The sequence below is a fragment of the Aythya marila genome, assembly GCF_965140915.1.
Source record: "Aythya marila genome assembly, chromosome: 1".
NCBI classification, from domain to species: domain Eukaryota; kingdom Metazoa; phylum Chordata; class Aves; order Anseriformes; family Anatidae; genus Aythya; species Aythya marila.
In genome coordinates, this window is record NC_139042.1 from 119,956,549 (window position 1) to 119,972,269 (window position 15,721).

The 15,721-nt window shown below is 39.5% G+C and overlaps 1 protein-coding gene across 11 annotated transcripts in view; it reads right to left on the reverse strand.

The window, feature by feature from the left end:
- ZBTB20 (zinc finger and BTB domain containing 20) overlaps positions 1-15,721 on the reverse strand; it is a 452,132-nt gene that overhangs the window by 423,701 nt on the left and 12,710 nt on the right. Inside the window, exon 1 of one of the 11 annotated variants that reach the window (XM_082751626.1) lies at positions 1,975-2,119. The exons of the other annotated variants lie outside the window; for them this stretch is intronic. The gene's annotated coding sequence lies outside the window, so the exon portion shown is untranslated. Of the gene's footprint in view, positions 1-1,974; positions 2,120-15,721 lie in introns of those variants that run through there. 11 annotated transcript variants of the gene reach the window in all.

Consider the following 15,721-nt stretch of genomic DNA (forward strand, 5'->3'; position numbering starts at 1 on the left):
CTTAAATCAACAGATGTTTTCTATACGTGATAAAATAAGGGTATCCACAAATGAGACAGGTGTGGGAGAGCCTAGACCCCTTCCCACTTAATCCCCATTGAAAATAACAGTTAAAAAAAGGCAAAAAAAAAGCGTCCACCCACACAACCAATGCAAATCTTTTCGCCTCTTCTCAGATGGAGATATACACTCCCCTGATAGCTCTGCCAATAAAACCGCAAGGAGGAGCGAAACTTAATGAGATATAAAAATATAACTGGATTCCTTTTTGTATCATTTGCTGTTTTTATTTTTGGACTGTTTACACACTGAGGTGACATGATCTGTAGCAACACAGCACAACCCTAAAACCCAGCATCCCTCTCTGCAACACTTGCTCGAGTGTGTCCAGCCTGCCTACTGAAGCTAACAGTGGCAGAAGCAGACCATCCAAACTCCGAAAATAAAATGCAAGAGATAAAAGGATAAAATAATTCTTATTCTTCAGGGCTTAGCCTCCAGCTGGCCACGTGTGCCAGAGAGGCAAGGATGGGAAGGGCACTTCCCAAGGGGATGACTGGGGCAGACAGCCCAGCATTTTCAATTGGAAAGAGAACAGTTCTAGAAAGTTTAAGGAAAACAGCTATTGCTTTCTATCATATAACTTTAAGAGAATGTTTTTCAAAAGCCCAAGGACTAATAGGTCATGGCAAAACTTCACATGCTGCCCACAAAGTCTGTAATGGTTCTTTACTTCTATAATCAAAAATCAGTCCCCCTCCTAGGCCTGCCCTGACTGTCTTCCTCTGTGGCCTCTGTCTGACCAACTGGTCTCAGTTTGCCTGGTCAGGTGCTTTTATACAAAGCAGAACAAAGTGCTTTTATCAAATCAAAAATCCCAGAGTAGCAAACTAAATGACATTTCCAAATACATCTGGTTCACCTGGTGCAATTTCCCCCCTCTGCTTCCAGTGATTTACAGACAATGTAGGATTACCAAAGTTGGGAGTGCTCCCAGGTTTATATCTGGAGTATTTTAAAGAATGGCATTTGGTTTTCTTCTGTACATGCCAGTAAAGTAAGACCTTCTTAAACTGAACCATGCCAGAATTGAAATATTCCAGCCCCCTAATATCAGACAAGCTTAAAGGCCTATCCCCAGATGCGTGATCAGAGTTGTCCAGCAAATCTAAAGCCACAAATATAAAAGCTTTATATTACACGGAAAACCCTTTAATACAGTCAGCTACACAACGCATGCAACATGGGTACTGCTCTGAAGTTGGAAGCAAGCACTATTTATACTGCAACAGAGAGCAAGTTTGGTCTTAACAGGAGGGATGCCAGCTTCCCAAGCTGGCACGCATGATGGTTTTGCACACACGAAAATAAAAATGAGGAACAGAGGGCAGAGTGGGGAACAAGAGCTGTAGTCCTCACTCCTCCTGCCCATATCTATTAAGAGTGCAAAACGAGCTATAAACCGTAAAGATGCCCCTATTAAACAAAAATACCGTCCAAATTAATCAGTGCTCAGGATAGTTAAATATTTTTAGGCTTAAAATAGTCCACTACAATTCACTAGGACAATAAAAGACCTCCTAATTAAAATAAGCCTACAGTGTAAACCTGCAGCCTTTATCAGACCTAATAAATAGGTGCTGAGGGTTCTTAAATTGTGGGGAAAAAAATCTAATTGAAAACAGTTTTTAATATGATTGCACCAAATAACAGAAATGAAAGAAGAGGGTAAAAGGAAAAGGAAAATGCTTAAGACGTCATTTCAGTCCTCTGCCAGGACACTATAAATGCTTTCTTCATTACATTTCCTTGAGTCTTCTGCCTATTTGAGTCTTGTTTCTTAAGAACTGCTCTGTTCAGTGGTGTTCAGTTTCCTTCCTGGATGGGCCATTTGTTTTCTTCCAGTATTAGACGGCTGCAAGTCCTTCTGACAACTACATGTCCAGATTTCCTATAGGCACACACTCGTGTTACCTGTGAAACCCCTCTGCTTCCAGGTCAGGAGAGCATGTGGGAAGACAGCTGCCGAGGGCAAACCATCACCAAGAGACCAGTTCCTGCGGTGTCATCTCAGCCACCCTCTTCCCTGGGCACTTCTCACACCTCAGCAGGGAGCGAGCTGAAAATGAGATTAATTATTCCATTGGTGATAGCTTGATTCTGCCTACGCTTATCAGACGGATGGGTACACGTACAGCCATCTGATGGAAAAGGGCTGCTCCGCAAAAATAGCAGCTGCAGGCAGGCTGCTGCCACCAGCACGAAGCCCCTGTGCTGCAGCTCACTCTTCAGGAGCCCTCAGGAAAGCACAATGTAGGATGCAGGCAAACCATGACCTGTGCAGTCAGACCCATGTGCTTGTGTGCATGATCCCAGGGTGGCATGAAATCGTAGGCTTTTTACCACCTTCTTGTAGACTCCATTCCACGAGTCCAGCACATGCAGCTCCTCAGGAATTTTTTGTGGTTCACGCTGAAATTTTTCCTTGACGAGTTTTACCCCTTTGAACATCTTAAAATAATTCTTTTTTTTTTTTTTTTTTTTTTTGTCTTAATATTTTACACCCTTCAAATACTTGTGGATTGTTATCATATGTCTTAGTCATCATTTAGTCCAAACTGTACATAATAAATTCTTGTAATCTTTGCTCATATTTCAATCTCTTCAGCCTCTTAACTTCTGTTGCTCTTCTCTGAATTCTCCACTAATTTCTTGACAACTTTTTGGCAACAGAGTGGCCAGAATAATAGTGTCATGGACACCTTACGGCTGTACAGAGAGAAAGAGGAAAAGCTTGCGCAACACCAAAATGACATTAGCTCTTCCCAAAAAAACAACAAATATGTCTAATCTGTTGTCCAGGATCATTTATTTTTAGTGACTACATCATGAAATGGTCCAAAATACAAGTAAAAATATTCACCTACAGGGATAACTTTGATATACTCAGAACTATGTGCAAACATAAATCTTCATGTCACCTGTGAGGAAGGTAACATGGAGTAGTATTTACCTGTAATGCTGGAGAGTAATTGTTGACCTATTAAAAAAGAAGACACACCAAAACGAACAATCTGAACAGCTTCTTCACCTCCAGCAACATTAAGGAGCAGGTTACAACCAAAAAGGGAAGGAGATAAGTTGAGGTTTTTTAAAAAAACGTAAATCTTTTTAAAAGGTCTATAACCCTTCCAAACTCTGGAAAATTCTAACATACAAAATTTCTCCCAAGCTAGACAAACCATGGTAGATTTCTGTGTTGTATACTTTAATAGGGGAAATATTCTTCAGAGAAATCTGATCAGGAGATCTAGGATGAAATCTGAAATCTGATCTAGGATGCATACAATCTAACTATTAGCTTCCTAAAAGTTAAGTATCTCACTGAAGCCACCATAATCATCTCCAGTGAGCCATTAATCCCACCCCAAAACTCTAATATATTTAGGATGAATAGCTCTGTAGGGGTATTTCTCCTCCACTGATAGCAGAGGGAGACTGAATTGCTGTCTTGACTGCATTTTCCTCTAAGTTGACTGAAATTAAGGAACCTGTACTCAACTATCATTTTAAAATGTTGGTCTCTGAATGAACTAATGTAAGAAACTAGATTGTATAGATAATTTAAATATTATCTTCTCTGGAATTTTCCAATGGTTTGTTATTAAAAACAAAAAGAAAACAAACAAAAGGAAAAACTTGCAGATCCGTGTTCAGATGTCCTTCCATCTTTCCAAGTACTAAGTCAAGGGCTAATGAATATCTGCTGTGAAGAAAATTTCCTCTCAGGCAAACATTGCAAATGTTGCTGGCTCAATACTATGGAAATCTGTTGTTGCCTTAAGATGTACAGTTCAAACTCTCTAGAATTGCTATTAGCTAACTAACCAAGGTTAAAGAAAGACCATCCGACCTTCACCTGGTTCACAACAGACTGAAACAGCAAATGAGAATGAACAGAGTTAGTCAATAGAGGAGACTTGCACAAAGCTGGGACAAAAATTGGACAAAGTAATTTTAGAGCACAATTATGGGGAACCATATGGTTGCAATGGCACTGATCTGCAAAACTTCCCAAAAAGCTACCAAGAAAAGCAAATTATGTACAAGGCGAACTGAGAGAAAAACAGCAAGTCTATTGGGACATGGCTGACATGAGAGAACAAAACCTTGCTGCAAGGAACTTGCAAACTAAGAGGAAGAAATAATTAATAAAAAAAAAAAAAAGCAGATTAAAAAAAAAAAGAAGAAGTGGAAGCCAAAAGTATAGGAAAATAAATACAATATATTGATACTAGAAACCAGTTTTTAAGTCAGTAAATGCAGATTGCAATAGAATTAAGTGGCTTTGAAGTGAGGACAAGATAGCCTCCTAGACATTTCAACTCAGAGAAATAACAACAGAAGAGGACACAACACAACAGAGAGGGCATAATGAATACCAAAGGATCTACAAAAATGCTTTAGGGACATCGAGGTTCAAAAGTGACTACAATTTTCTAGAAGCAAAGTGGTGAAGGAATCAATGTTCCTCCCAGTCCTCACAGCAGAAGCACAGATCAGGCAAGGACAAAATCCTAACGATAACTACATCACACACGGATCCTGATGGCATCTCTAAGAGATTTGTCTTCCTGGACCACGGGAAATGCTATTATGGGCAAGTTGACAGGTCACTTCACAAAAAAGGAGAAGGATGTCAGAGCACCTTCTTGCTAAGTTAATGGAGGTCTTTTACTAAGATGGGCAGGTGAAAAAAAATCTGTCAGCTATTAACTACAGTAGCTTGGATGGGAACTGCAAAGAGTAGGTGAGTGAGATAGAAAAGAGGTTGCTGGAGGAGGGAATGAAACTGGAAAAAAAACATCTATTAGACAAGCATCTTCTATGTTCATCTAACAAGGAGTTTGGTGAATAGGAAAATAAACTAGAAACCATAATGCATCATCAAGATCGAGGCTTAATTAGTATGAGAGAAAACTGACAGACTTACTTATATGGCTGTAACATATATGGGTATATAACCTGTGTGAGGATACCTATACGGAAAAAAAGGAAAGGCGTATTGCCTTCTAAAACTGAGAAAGCACAAGCACACTCTGAGGTCCAGAATGTGCAGAGCGTCAAACCTCATGAAAAACCACAGGTAGTGATTAACGGCAAAAGAACCCAGGCTCCACCACGACGGGGAAATACCACAAACTACCAAGCAGGAAGATGAGTCTGACTTTTCAAAACAATTAGTGAGATAAGCTGAAGTGTCTGCATGAAAATGTTGGTGCAAATGGATTAATTATGCACATTCTTTGGAGAAAAGAAAACAGCAGATCACACCTTTCCAGACACTTCATGGAATGCACTGGTGAGATTTTTTTTCTTTTATTTGGAAAGTAAAGAGAAGACCAAATGGACATTTTTTCTAGACTGGGCTCTAGCCTGTATGGACAGACGGAGTGGGTAAGAGCGCTACACGGACAGTGACGTTGTTGAGTGAAGTCTCTGGGAGAGTCTACAGGAAAAAAAAAAAAAAAAAAGAGACATAACCATTCTTTGAAGAAATTACAATAAAATTATCATTAAATTATGAGCTCCTTACTGCTATCAAGTGGGGGAAAAAAAAAAAAAAGCCCAAAGAAAACAGAAGGATATCAGAAAAGAAGATGATAATTATTAAAATAGTACAAACATGAAGGAGCAAAATTATTATGTTCAAAGCACAAAACTAATGAGGGATACCAAGAGTAACAAGAAGCCACTCTGTTAGTACATTAGGTAGATGAAGGAAAATGTGGATCTGTAAATCAATGGAGAGGAAGATCAACTGACAGATGATGTGAGTAGGCTGAAGTGCTTAACACCTTTTTTTGTGTCACCTTTCATTCAAAATTTCCAGTGGAGAGACATGGATAATTTGCTTAATACTCATGAAGAGGGATATATTCTTACTGCAGAAGAACAAACAGATTAGACTACTTAACTAAGTTAGGTATTTTTCAAGTCATTTGGGCCTGATGAATTTCATCCCAGTATCCTTAAAGAGCTGTCTGAAACGGTTTTGGAGACATTGTGAAAGACAAGAAAAGTTTGGAAGAATAAATATAGTACCTACCATGAAAACTGAGAGAAAAAACGAGAAAAGAAAGGACAAAGGAATTATTGACCAGTCAACTTAAGCTTAATTCCCAGAAAAAAAAAAATCTTGAACAATCAATGAAAACACCAAACTGAAAAAGATGAGTAGTAATCAACATTGATTTAAGAATGAATCATGTCAAAACAACCTAATTTCCTTCCAGAACAGGATAAGAAGCCCTGTAGAAAGCAGCAAGTGTCATTCACGTATCTTAACTTTATTTTAGCCTTTGGCAGTTTTATATAACATTCTTATAAGCAAGCTTGGAGCAAGGCAAGCATAGTCAGATGCAGATAACACAGATAGTCACAGATACAAAACTTCTTAGATAAGAGAATCCACACAGTAATTACCAAAATACAAGACTACAACAACTGGGTTGCTGCCCTGAGTTTTGTTCTATGTAACTTTCTCATTAACAACCTAGATGATGGAATAGAAAACATGTTTATTGAGCTTGCAGACCACATGAACCTGGAAATGCACTGAGTGACTGAATAAAATTCAAAATGACCTTGGCAATAATAGGAATGGTCTAGAGGCACTGGATGAGATTCAATGGGAGTATGGATAAAGTACTGTGCTTGGGCAGAAATAATTAACGACATAGATACAAGATGAGGTATAACTGAGAAGGTAGTTTTTCAGAAAGGGATCTAGAGTTATTGTGAATTATAAGCTTGATATAAGTTTGCAGTATCTTGGTGAAACAAGGGAACAATCATAATTTGGAGCTTTCTATAAGCAGGCATGCAGCCCTGAGGACACGGGAAGTGATCTTTCAGCTCTACTCAGTTTTGGGAAGTTTCAAGAGCAAACTGTCCAGCTATGGACAGAGTTTTTCAAGAAACAGATGAAGAACATCCAGAAAAGTGCATGAATGATCATAAATGCAGATACCATACACAGAATGGAATTACTCCCAGAAATGACTCCATTACCCAGATTACCAGTACATAAAAAGCTGTTGCAAACGGAACAGGAATCACTGTCAAAGAAGTAAGTGAAGTAAACTGTAGTAAAGAAGATTCAGGTTAGGCAACAGGAAAATCTTTCTAAGGGTAAGAATAATGAGGTACTAGAATAGATCACTTGAAGTGGGACTCATAACTTAAGAGTCTGGACAAATACTTGTCAGCAATAACAAAACATACAGTCTATCCTCTTTTGGACAGGGAAGAGGACTTTGAGTGTTCCTTACACCTTTTTTTTTTTTTTTTTTTTTTTTTTGAGGGTTCTAGAATAGAACTGGCAAGGACTAAAGGAAAATCTTCCCCCCAAAAAAGCCACGTATGAAGGACAAGAGTTACGAAGCATTACAAATGTATCATTATCTTAAGAAGACAAAATTTCATTACAGAAAGGGTTTGTCTTCATGCTTGGATTTCAGTAAGATATGTACTTGAATAAATAATCTAGGACAGAAGTAGTGGTGTCCCTAACGATCCTTCAGGACAGCCCCATTATAGCATGCCTGTCAATCCATTAGGCTTCAGGAAGTGCTACATGATTACAAATAAATCCATTGTGTCCTGAGATTATCAAAAACAGTACCTGCTAGGCCTTTCAGCTGGTCTGATTCTAGCGCCAAGTCATGGCAAAATGGCGGCAGTAAATTTAACAATTTATTGTCATCTGCTTACTGTCAGAGAAAGAAAAAGGAACAATAGGGAGCACAACAAAAGAAGTAACGATAGAGTGCTGAAAATAATTGTACCCAGGGCACAGTATTAAAGCATGATTTTGTTAATAATGCGTTGATCAAGACTGGACTATTATATTAAGAAGGAAGAGCTGACAATCCAATAAGGAGTGGGCCTCAACTATATTTAGTTTTAATATTTTCAAGCTTTTCAAAAAGCAAACAAGTTTCATGTGGTACCAACGCACTGGCAACATCTCCCAGTTCTGTGATGAACCCCCAATGTGCACAGGTGGCAGCATACCTGTGTTGTTTCTTCTTGTCCTTCAAAGCAGATCTCTCTCCATTCCCTCACCTCCCCACCTTTCTAACACCGATTCTACTTAAAGCACATTCACACAATGCACTTTCCATGCCCTTCTATCACAGCCCACCCCATGGCACTGCCTTCTGCTTCATCCCTCTCTCTGATCTCCTCTCTGCCACAGAACCAGGGCCCAACACTATCCTCTCACCCCTCCATCCCACTCCCTGCTCACCTGGTCAGTAAGAATCCCCACATGGGCAGGGCTGGGAGCTGCTAGGTATCTGAGCGGTTCATGTAGTTTGCAATTTTTCTTGAATAAGTCATGCAGGCATAGATAAAAAGGCCTAGGCCTATTTACGTCAGTGGCAGAACTGTTTGGGGAATGGGAGCAAGACTAACTTCCAACATTTTCCAAACAAATTGAACCATTACCCAAACTTACTCAAACACTGCTTGTACATTCTGACTCTTTCCAAATGCACTACTTGTAAATACAGGCATAAGTGTATGAGTTAGCACATACATAAACATATATAAACTATTTTCTATATTTCTGTGATGAATGCAGCCAATGTGGAGCCACTGGAATTCTGCTGATGACTGAAGACATATGACCACTAGTGAAAATAAATGAAATACCAAGAATTTATACTACAGTGACTGCTGCTTCTAACTCCATCTAGTTGCTCAGCGCTGTCTGCCTTTACATTACCTGAAACTTCACATTTCCAAAACTTCCGAAAAGTTAAGCCATTCCTTTCATGTGTGAAACAACCTGTAGATCGCATGATACCTGCTGCAAAGTGACACTGAGATCAAGAGCTTATTAAAAAAAAATAAAAAAGGAAAAATTTGTATATAGCTGGTAGGAATATCCCTTACAACATCAAACAGAACTCTAATCGAGTAGAAAACCTGTACCTACTTTGTTCAAAGACTTGGCCAATTATCCCATGGCAGAGTAAGGCAGGAACTTCCTCCATCACCAGTTTTTACCATACTTATTCATTGGAAGGCCTTCAGAAGTTTCTGACACTTTCAGAAGCAGAAGTGATAGAATATGTGCACAACTTACTTAGTTTCTTCAACAGCTCCTGTCTTCCTATAGATAACTGTATGTTTTACTTTCATGAAAATACTATTTGCTACAATTATACAACTTTTTAAATAAAGTTTTTGGTAGAAACGTGACACCATTTATCTGGAATTTCTAAGCTCACCTTAACCCACAAGTCCGCTGGCTAACAATTTCAGAACTGGTAGCTAAATTTGCTCTTCTAAATCCACGTTACTAAAAGTTCTGAGCATCCAGCACACTCAGCAGGGGCTTCTGGGCATTGAGCACTTTGCAAAACGTAGCCGCTTATTTAGAAGCATAAATACGGAATTGGGCAAGTGAGATGCAATAATCAGTTCTTTAGAACTTCCATCTTGACAGTTTCAGAATATATGTGTTCTCTGTCTCTGTATCATATGAAAAAAAAAAAAAAAAAGAAAAAAAACAAGATCAGCTAGCACACTTGAATAAACACACCCAATTTGAGGCTAGCAGATGATTACTTTCAATAAAGCCTTCAAGCTCATCACTTACCACTTACTTTCTCTGCTGGCCTGGTAGAGGTAGAACCTCCAGATATTTTTAAAATCCCTCCATTTGCAGAGGTTTTCGCTGTGCAAATGATTGAAGAAATCTAATGTTGTTTAGCATGGAGATCCTATCAGCTAGCTCACAGTTTGTCAATTATAAACTTTAATTAACAGCATTTTAACCTTATATGTGCACTTAGGAATAAAGTCAAATTAAATGAATGTAATACAAGTAAGGCTGGCAAACATACTTTAAAACATTCTTCAGGGCACAATCTGAACATACGCTTATGAGCTCCTATTTTCACACTGTGCATAGGCCTCTTTAAGAGAAAATGAGTTTCTCCCAAGATGGCTTGCCACTACTATGCTCCCAAGATATTCTGTTCTACCTTTACAACCAGACAAAAAATGCAGATCCCTCTTTCTCACCTTTGAGCTAACCTTACACCAGAGTAGCCACACGTCAGTAAGGCAGCTAGTTGGAAAAGGGAAACAGAACTTGTGAATACACTTGTTTTTCTTTTAGTAATTCTAGAAGTCACTGTAAGTATATGGTACCTCTACCTTGGTATGTTTTGTTCCCAAGTACTGGGGCATAGGTGTGTACAAAGTGACTCTAACAGAAAGCCATCCTCATTAGCTGTGGATCCTCCAACAACTGCACCGTAAAACCATGGTGTCCAAGGACAGGCAGGGCAACTGATACTCTGACAAGAACAGCGCAATAATTAGCAGTATAATATTTTCCACAGAGCAAAGGAGATATTGCAATTTGTTTTGTTCTGGATCCCCAATATCAAATGAATTGCTTGGGACAGCTTATCTGTCTCTAATGCCAAGTCTGCATGGAGGTGCTGAGAAAGTTAAGGCAAATCAACTGACGTCTGACTTCAATATGCACACATTTAATTGTCTCGAAGCTGTCAGTAGATGCTGTAATTCAACAGCAAAGCTCCCTGTAGCTCCTTATTCAGTTAAGCTACAGTGGCCTAAGACTAATTTACTCCTGAATTAAAGCAGTCCCCTAAAGATTCCACGCAAGTCATTTTTGTGTACTGACTTCATGCATTTAGCCAATTTGCCTCAGCTCTTCCTGAGTTTCTCTTAAGGAGTTTTCAGTCTATAGCTGAAGGCAGCTCAGCTACTACAACTCCTATATTTAGAGCATTAAGATTTCTTTTTCCATCTAGGACACAGAAAAACTAGAGGAAGTCCTTAGCTTAGCTGCTTCCTGCTCCGAGCTTAAAATTTATTGGTATTGGAGTTTATCATTCCTACTCTCACTCTTTAACTTTGTGGAAGCCAGTTTTGGGAACTGGTATGTTAATATAAAGGAAACAAGCAGAAACAAGCAACGAAAAAATTGCAAGAGGACACTAATCTGAAAGTGGGATTTGAACTGTCAGATCATCTTCTTTAGAAACTTCAAATTATGTCAAAGCTGTATCTACTGACACTGGTTTTTGCTTACCAGGATTTGGTAATTGCAGCCATATCTCTATGTTCTACCAATTCTCATTGCAATCACTGTTGTAGTACCTCTGCATGTTCTGGAAATGAATCATATTCCATTAATTCAATATTAATTCAATTCAATGCTAATCCTAAACTGGGATTAACGTTAGAATCATAGAGTCCTATATTTTTCAAAAGACGTTAATAAAATCACCTATGGAAAGGAGCTACGATTTTTAGAGCAAATGAGTTGCTTCCTTACAGCTCTAGCTTAGAAGATCATTTTATTTAAGTCAAAATTTAAAGCACTTCTCAAACTATATAAGCACTTAGGTGAAGTAAAGGCTTCCGTGTTTCATCCAGGCTCATTAAAAATTACCTGGACACTGGCAGCAGTTGGGTAATACTTCATTACGGCCTTAATGCAAGGAAGTTCAGGTTTCAGAGATGCTTTGAGTGCACTCGCACAGACACACTTAAGCGCACACATATGCAGATGATATATCCCAAGGTACCTTAGAAAATTAAAGTTCCTGTATTACGTTCCTTGATTGAGCTATCTGAATGACGAACTAGAGTTAGAGGCCCTACTGTATAGCAGCTGGCTGCACGGAGTGTGTAGAGGAATAAACAAATACACAAACTGCCTGATGCTTCCTTTCCCCAAAATAAATTCATTCATTATAAATGAACTGTCAGATCATCTTCTTCGGAGACTTCAAGTCATGTCAAAGTCGTATCTCCTGACGCTGGTTTTTGTTCATCACGATTTGGAAACTGCAATCATACCACCACGTTCCACCATTTCTCATCACAAACACTGTTGTGGTACCTCAGCAGCTTCTGGAAATGAATCATATTCCATGAATTCAAACACAGATCTAATATCTCTAAACACCAGCCAAGCCAGGCACCACCAAAATAAAGAAGTGGGTAGCATGCAGTGAGGAGTGTGGACTTTTTTAACATGCTTTTTAAATTGTAGATGGTTTTAAAACAGAATATATAATCTCTCAATATCAATTAAAAAAAAATATCTCAATGCCCAAACTATCAGGCAAGAACTTTTTAATATTTTTGTATTTTTTATTACTCAAAATAAAAACAATAATAAATATGCAAATGAAAGCAAAGCCCTCTGGACAATACTTTCCCTGATTTGCTGGAGGGAAGGACCCCTAGTGTCCATCTGGATGCTAGCCAGCCTGGGGTCTGGTGACTACACAGTATCCGGGATGAAAGAACATCTTAGCTTGTAAAATATTTCCTGCAAACACTTTCCTCTCTCCCTTATTTGTATGCCGACTGATTAAAAATAATAAAAAAAAAAATAAATGTATACGGTTGGCTTTCTTAAACTAATTATTTCAAAATATTATCAAGGTATCATGTGATCATCTGGACTCTGAGGATTCATCATTACTGATGAACGGGAATGTGCCTTGGCACAATAGTTTCAGTGGTTGATTATGCATTGCAGACACCTATAGATAAACATCTCTATTTGTAAAAAATGAGCACTGTCTCTGAGAGCAGCTTCTGATGAGGCTTTAAAAGCAGCATCAAAAAAATGTAATGCTAGAAGGATGAGGGTGCCCAGCGCTGTCACATTGCTTTCTAAGAGGGAAAAAAAAATAAAAATCTGCACCGTTCCTTATGATCAGGGTTTTACCCATTTATTTGGCTAATCATTCAAATGGCTAAACAGACCTCTAATTTGAAAATAAAAACCGATTGATGCAATCACAAACAAGTTCTGAAATTGTGATTTATAAAAAAAAGAGGGGAAATCGTGTTCTAAGCCAAAACACACACACAGTTACCTTTTTCTAATCACAGCATTCATTTCTCCTCATTATGATCTCACAAGCACATTAAAATCTTATTAACATTAATTACTTCTGAGCGTCTATGCATGAGCAGCGACAGGCTTGCGTGCGCGCGCGTGTGTGTGTATGTGTGTGTGTCTCTGGATCATATCTACATTTATATACCTTGCTGCACTTTGCTTATAAAACATGTGAAAATATTGCTGCTAACACCAATTAGCTAATTTCACACACACAGATAGTAAGCTGCTGTCTCGCTGCACAGCTTATTATAGACCAGCAGACAGATGGACAGACAAACAGACGCAAAAAGCATCACGGCTCCTCCTAAATGCAAGAGCTGAAATGCCTGGCACCCCCAGGAGTGCGAGTTTTATCCTCGTAAGTCTGAGGGAACAAAATGACAAAAATAATTAAAAAAAAAATAATAAAAAAATACAAGACAGCCAAATATCCCATTTTCTACACAGATGGGTTCAATGATGAAGTGATAGAGACAAAGAAAAAACTGGCAGGCAGACAAGCAGCAGGCGCACAGAGAGATAGACGGAGACAGATAAACAAAGCAACAGAGAAAAGAGATGAAAGCGTATTAATATATGTGATTTGGGGCTAAGCAATATAAACTTTAGCCCACCAATAAGGTAAGGAAAGCAATGGCAGAAAGAAATGAGAGTCACAATAGGTCCAACTTCGCAAGCAAAATAAAATCCTGACTCTCTACAAAACTATTTATGGATTCTATTTATACCGAGAACACTACACACGGCGCTGCCACTGATGATATTCAGCTCCACCACAAACTCCAGAATAAACACAGGCACCCCAGCAGTTGCTGCTGGAGAACCGCACCTTCCCCTGCTTTCCCACCCTTTGTTCCCGCTCCAGCTCAGCTTCACCTCTCCCCTGCTCCTAAATCCTGCCCTCCTGAACACTTCGTTCTGCCAGGAGTTATGATACAAACAACACATCGGCATCGCTCGTCGTGTCACAGCGACGTTTCTCCATTGCCCGGGGATTACCCTCTCTACTACAACTCCTTCAGTCATTTGCACGACGCCAGCGGACGCTCGCTTCTTCTCCACGACGTTTTCCTCCCTGCCCAGATACCCACCTCTGCTCATCCTCTGCTACCCAGAAAGCTAACTGCAACCCGGGGCTGGAATTAAAACTTCCACTGGCATTGGCTGAACACGAGGTTCAGAAGTAGCCCAAATTTGCCTTTTAGCACTTCCCTCCTTTGTTTCACTTCTGTATTCTTCCCCTGATGACGTGATCAGGCAGAACACTATACAGGGGGAAAGGATTAAAGCTTCACAAGACAGGTCTGCGGAGAAATTTCCAGATGGCATGAAACGCTACCTTACTGGGAAAATTTCTGAAATGAGCACGTTTTCATTTCTCGTGGTGACACAAGTGTTTGGATTTTCTGCTCACTCCTCCTGGATCAAGAGAAGGTAAATGTGGCAACAATCGCTGTCTTATCCCAAGCCTTTTTCACCCAAAGCTTTCTGAGCACTCGGCAAAATGCTCGTTAAGCTTGAAGGCATGAAGAAGTTACTCACTCCATTTTAGAGCTAGGGAATGGAGGAGCAGAGAGGTGAAACTGAAGTACCCAGATCCGTGAGATGGTCTGCAGCAGATCCAAAAAGTGCTTTTAGTTACATTTTCCACATCTTCTCTTTTTACACGTACCCTACCTAAGGCCATTATAAACAGTACCTGAACCATAATAATAATAATAATAATAATAATAATAATAATAATAATAATAATAGTTTTTGAGGATTGTACTCAGGAAGCTTGACCTTTGTTGTGTTTACACACCATTCATCTTGCTCATGACCTACTCCTAATGATGCTCATCCAGGAGGATGCACTCCCTCACAAGCACAGCACTACCAGGGATGCAGTCAAACAACTGTGGGACACATCAGATGCACCTCAGCCAACCAAATTAGTTAGTTCTGGTGCATTCAAAGTAAACCCAATGATTCCAGGAAGCTTTGGAGCTCCTGAGCATGGACGTTACACCTGTATCACACATAAGGGTAAACTTGGTGTGTGCAGAGCAAATCGGGTCATGTGGCAGAGAAGGAGCCACGGCGTATGGCCCCTTCTGCCACAAGGAGCAGGTACATGACCTGCTCAGGCAGAAAATAAGCAAGCAAATTGAACACCCCTGCATTTGCTCGGCTTACTGTGCTGCTTTTGTTAAATACACAGATGTTGAGAGTGAAGACAGAGAAGAGCAAAAGCTCTGTAAACGAAGCAATGAGCAAAAAAGATTTGAAGTCTTACAGTTTTAGGCATATGGCAAAGTGGACTGTTGCCAGCTTATTTCCTAAGAAATAGAGCACGGGCCTTTAAAATTCCTCTTGAATCATGTAGAATTGCATCTTTCCTGGTGTGTCTCCACAGAAGTACTTGGAGAACAACACTGAGTAGGCAAGGTGTCTCACCCATTCTGGCTGATGCTGGTTCAGTTAGAAATTCAGCTTACGAATCCAGGCTTCCCAGACAGCCAAGAGAAATTCCCCACTAGGCTTTCTTCAGCCTCCCCATTGATGCTCTCACCTTGCTCTTGGCATGTTTGAAACTCTGGAAAACAATAGGGCCAAGGAGAACTTCTCCCTAAACACATTGGTTAATCCTACTATAACAGGAGGAAGGGCCACAAAAAGATGAGTTCAAATAAAAGAAAGGAGAAAAAAAAATAAAAAGGTTAAGAAATACATATCCACAGGGCTTGCTGAATGAATGCT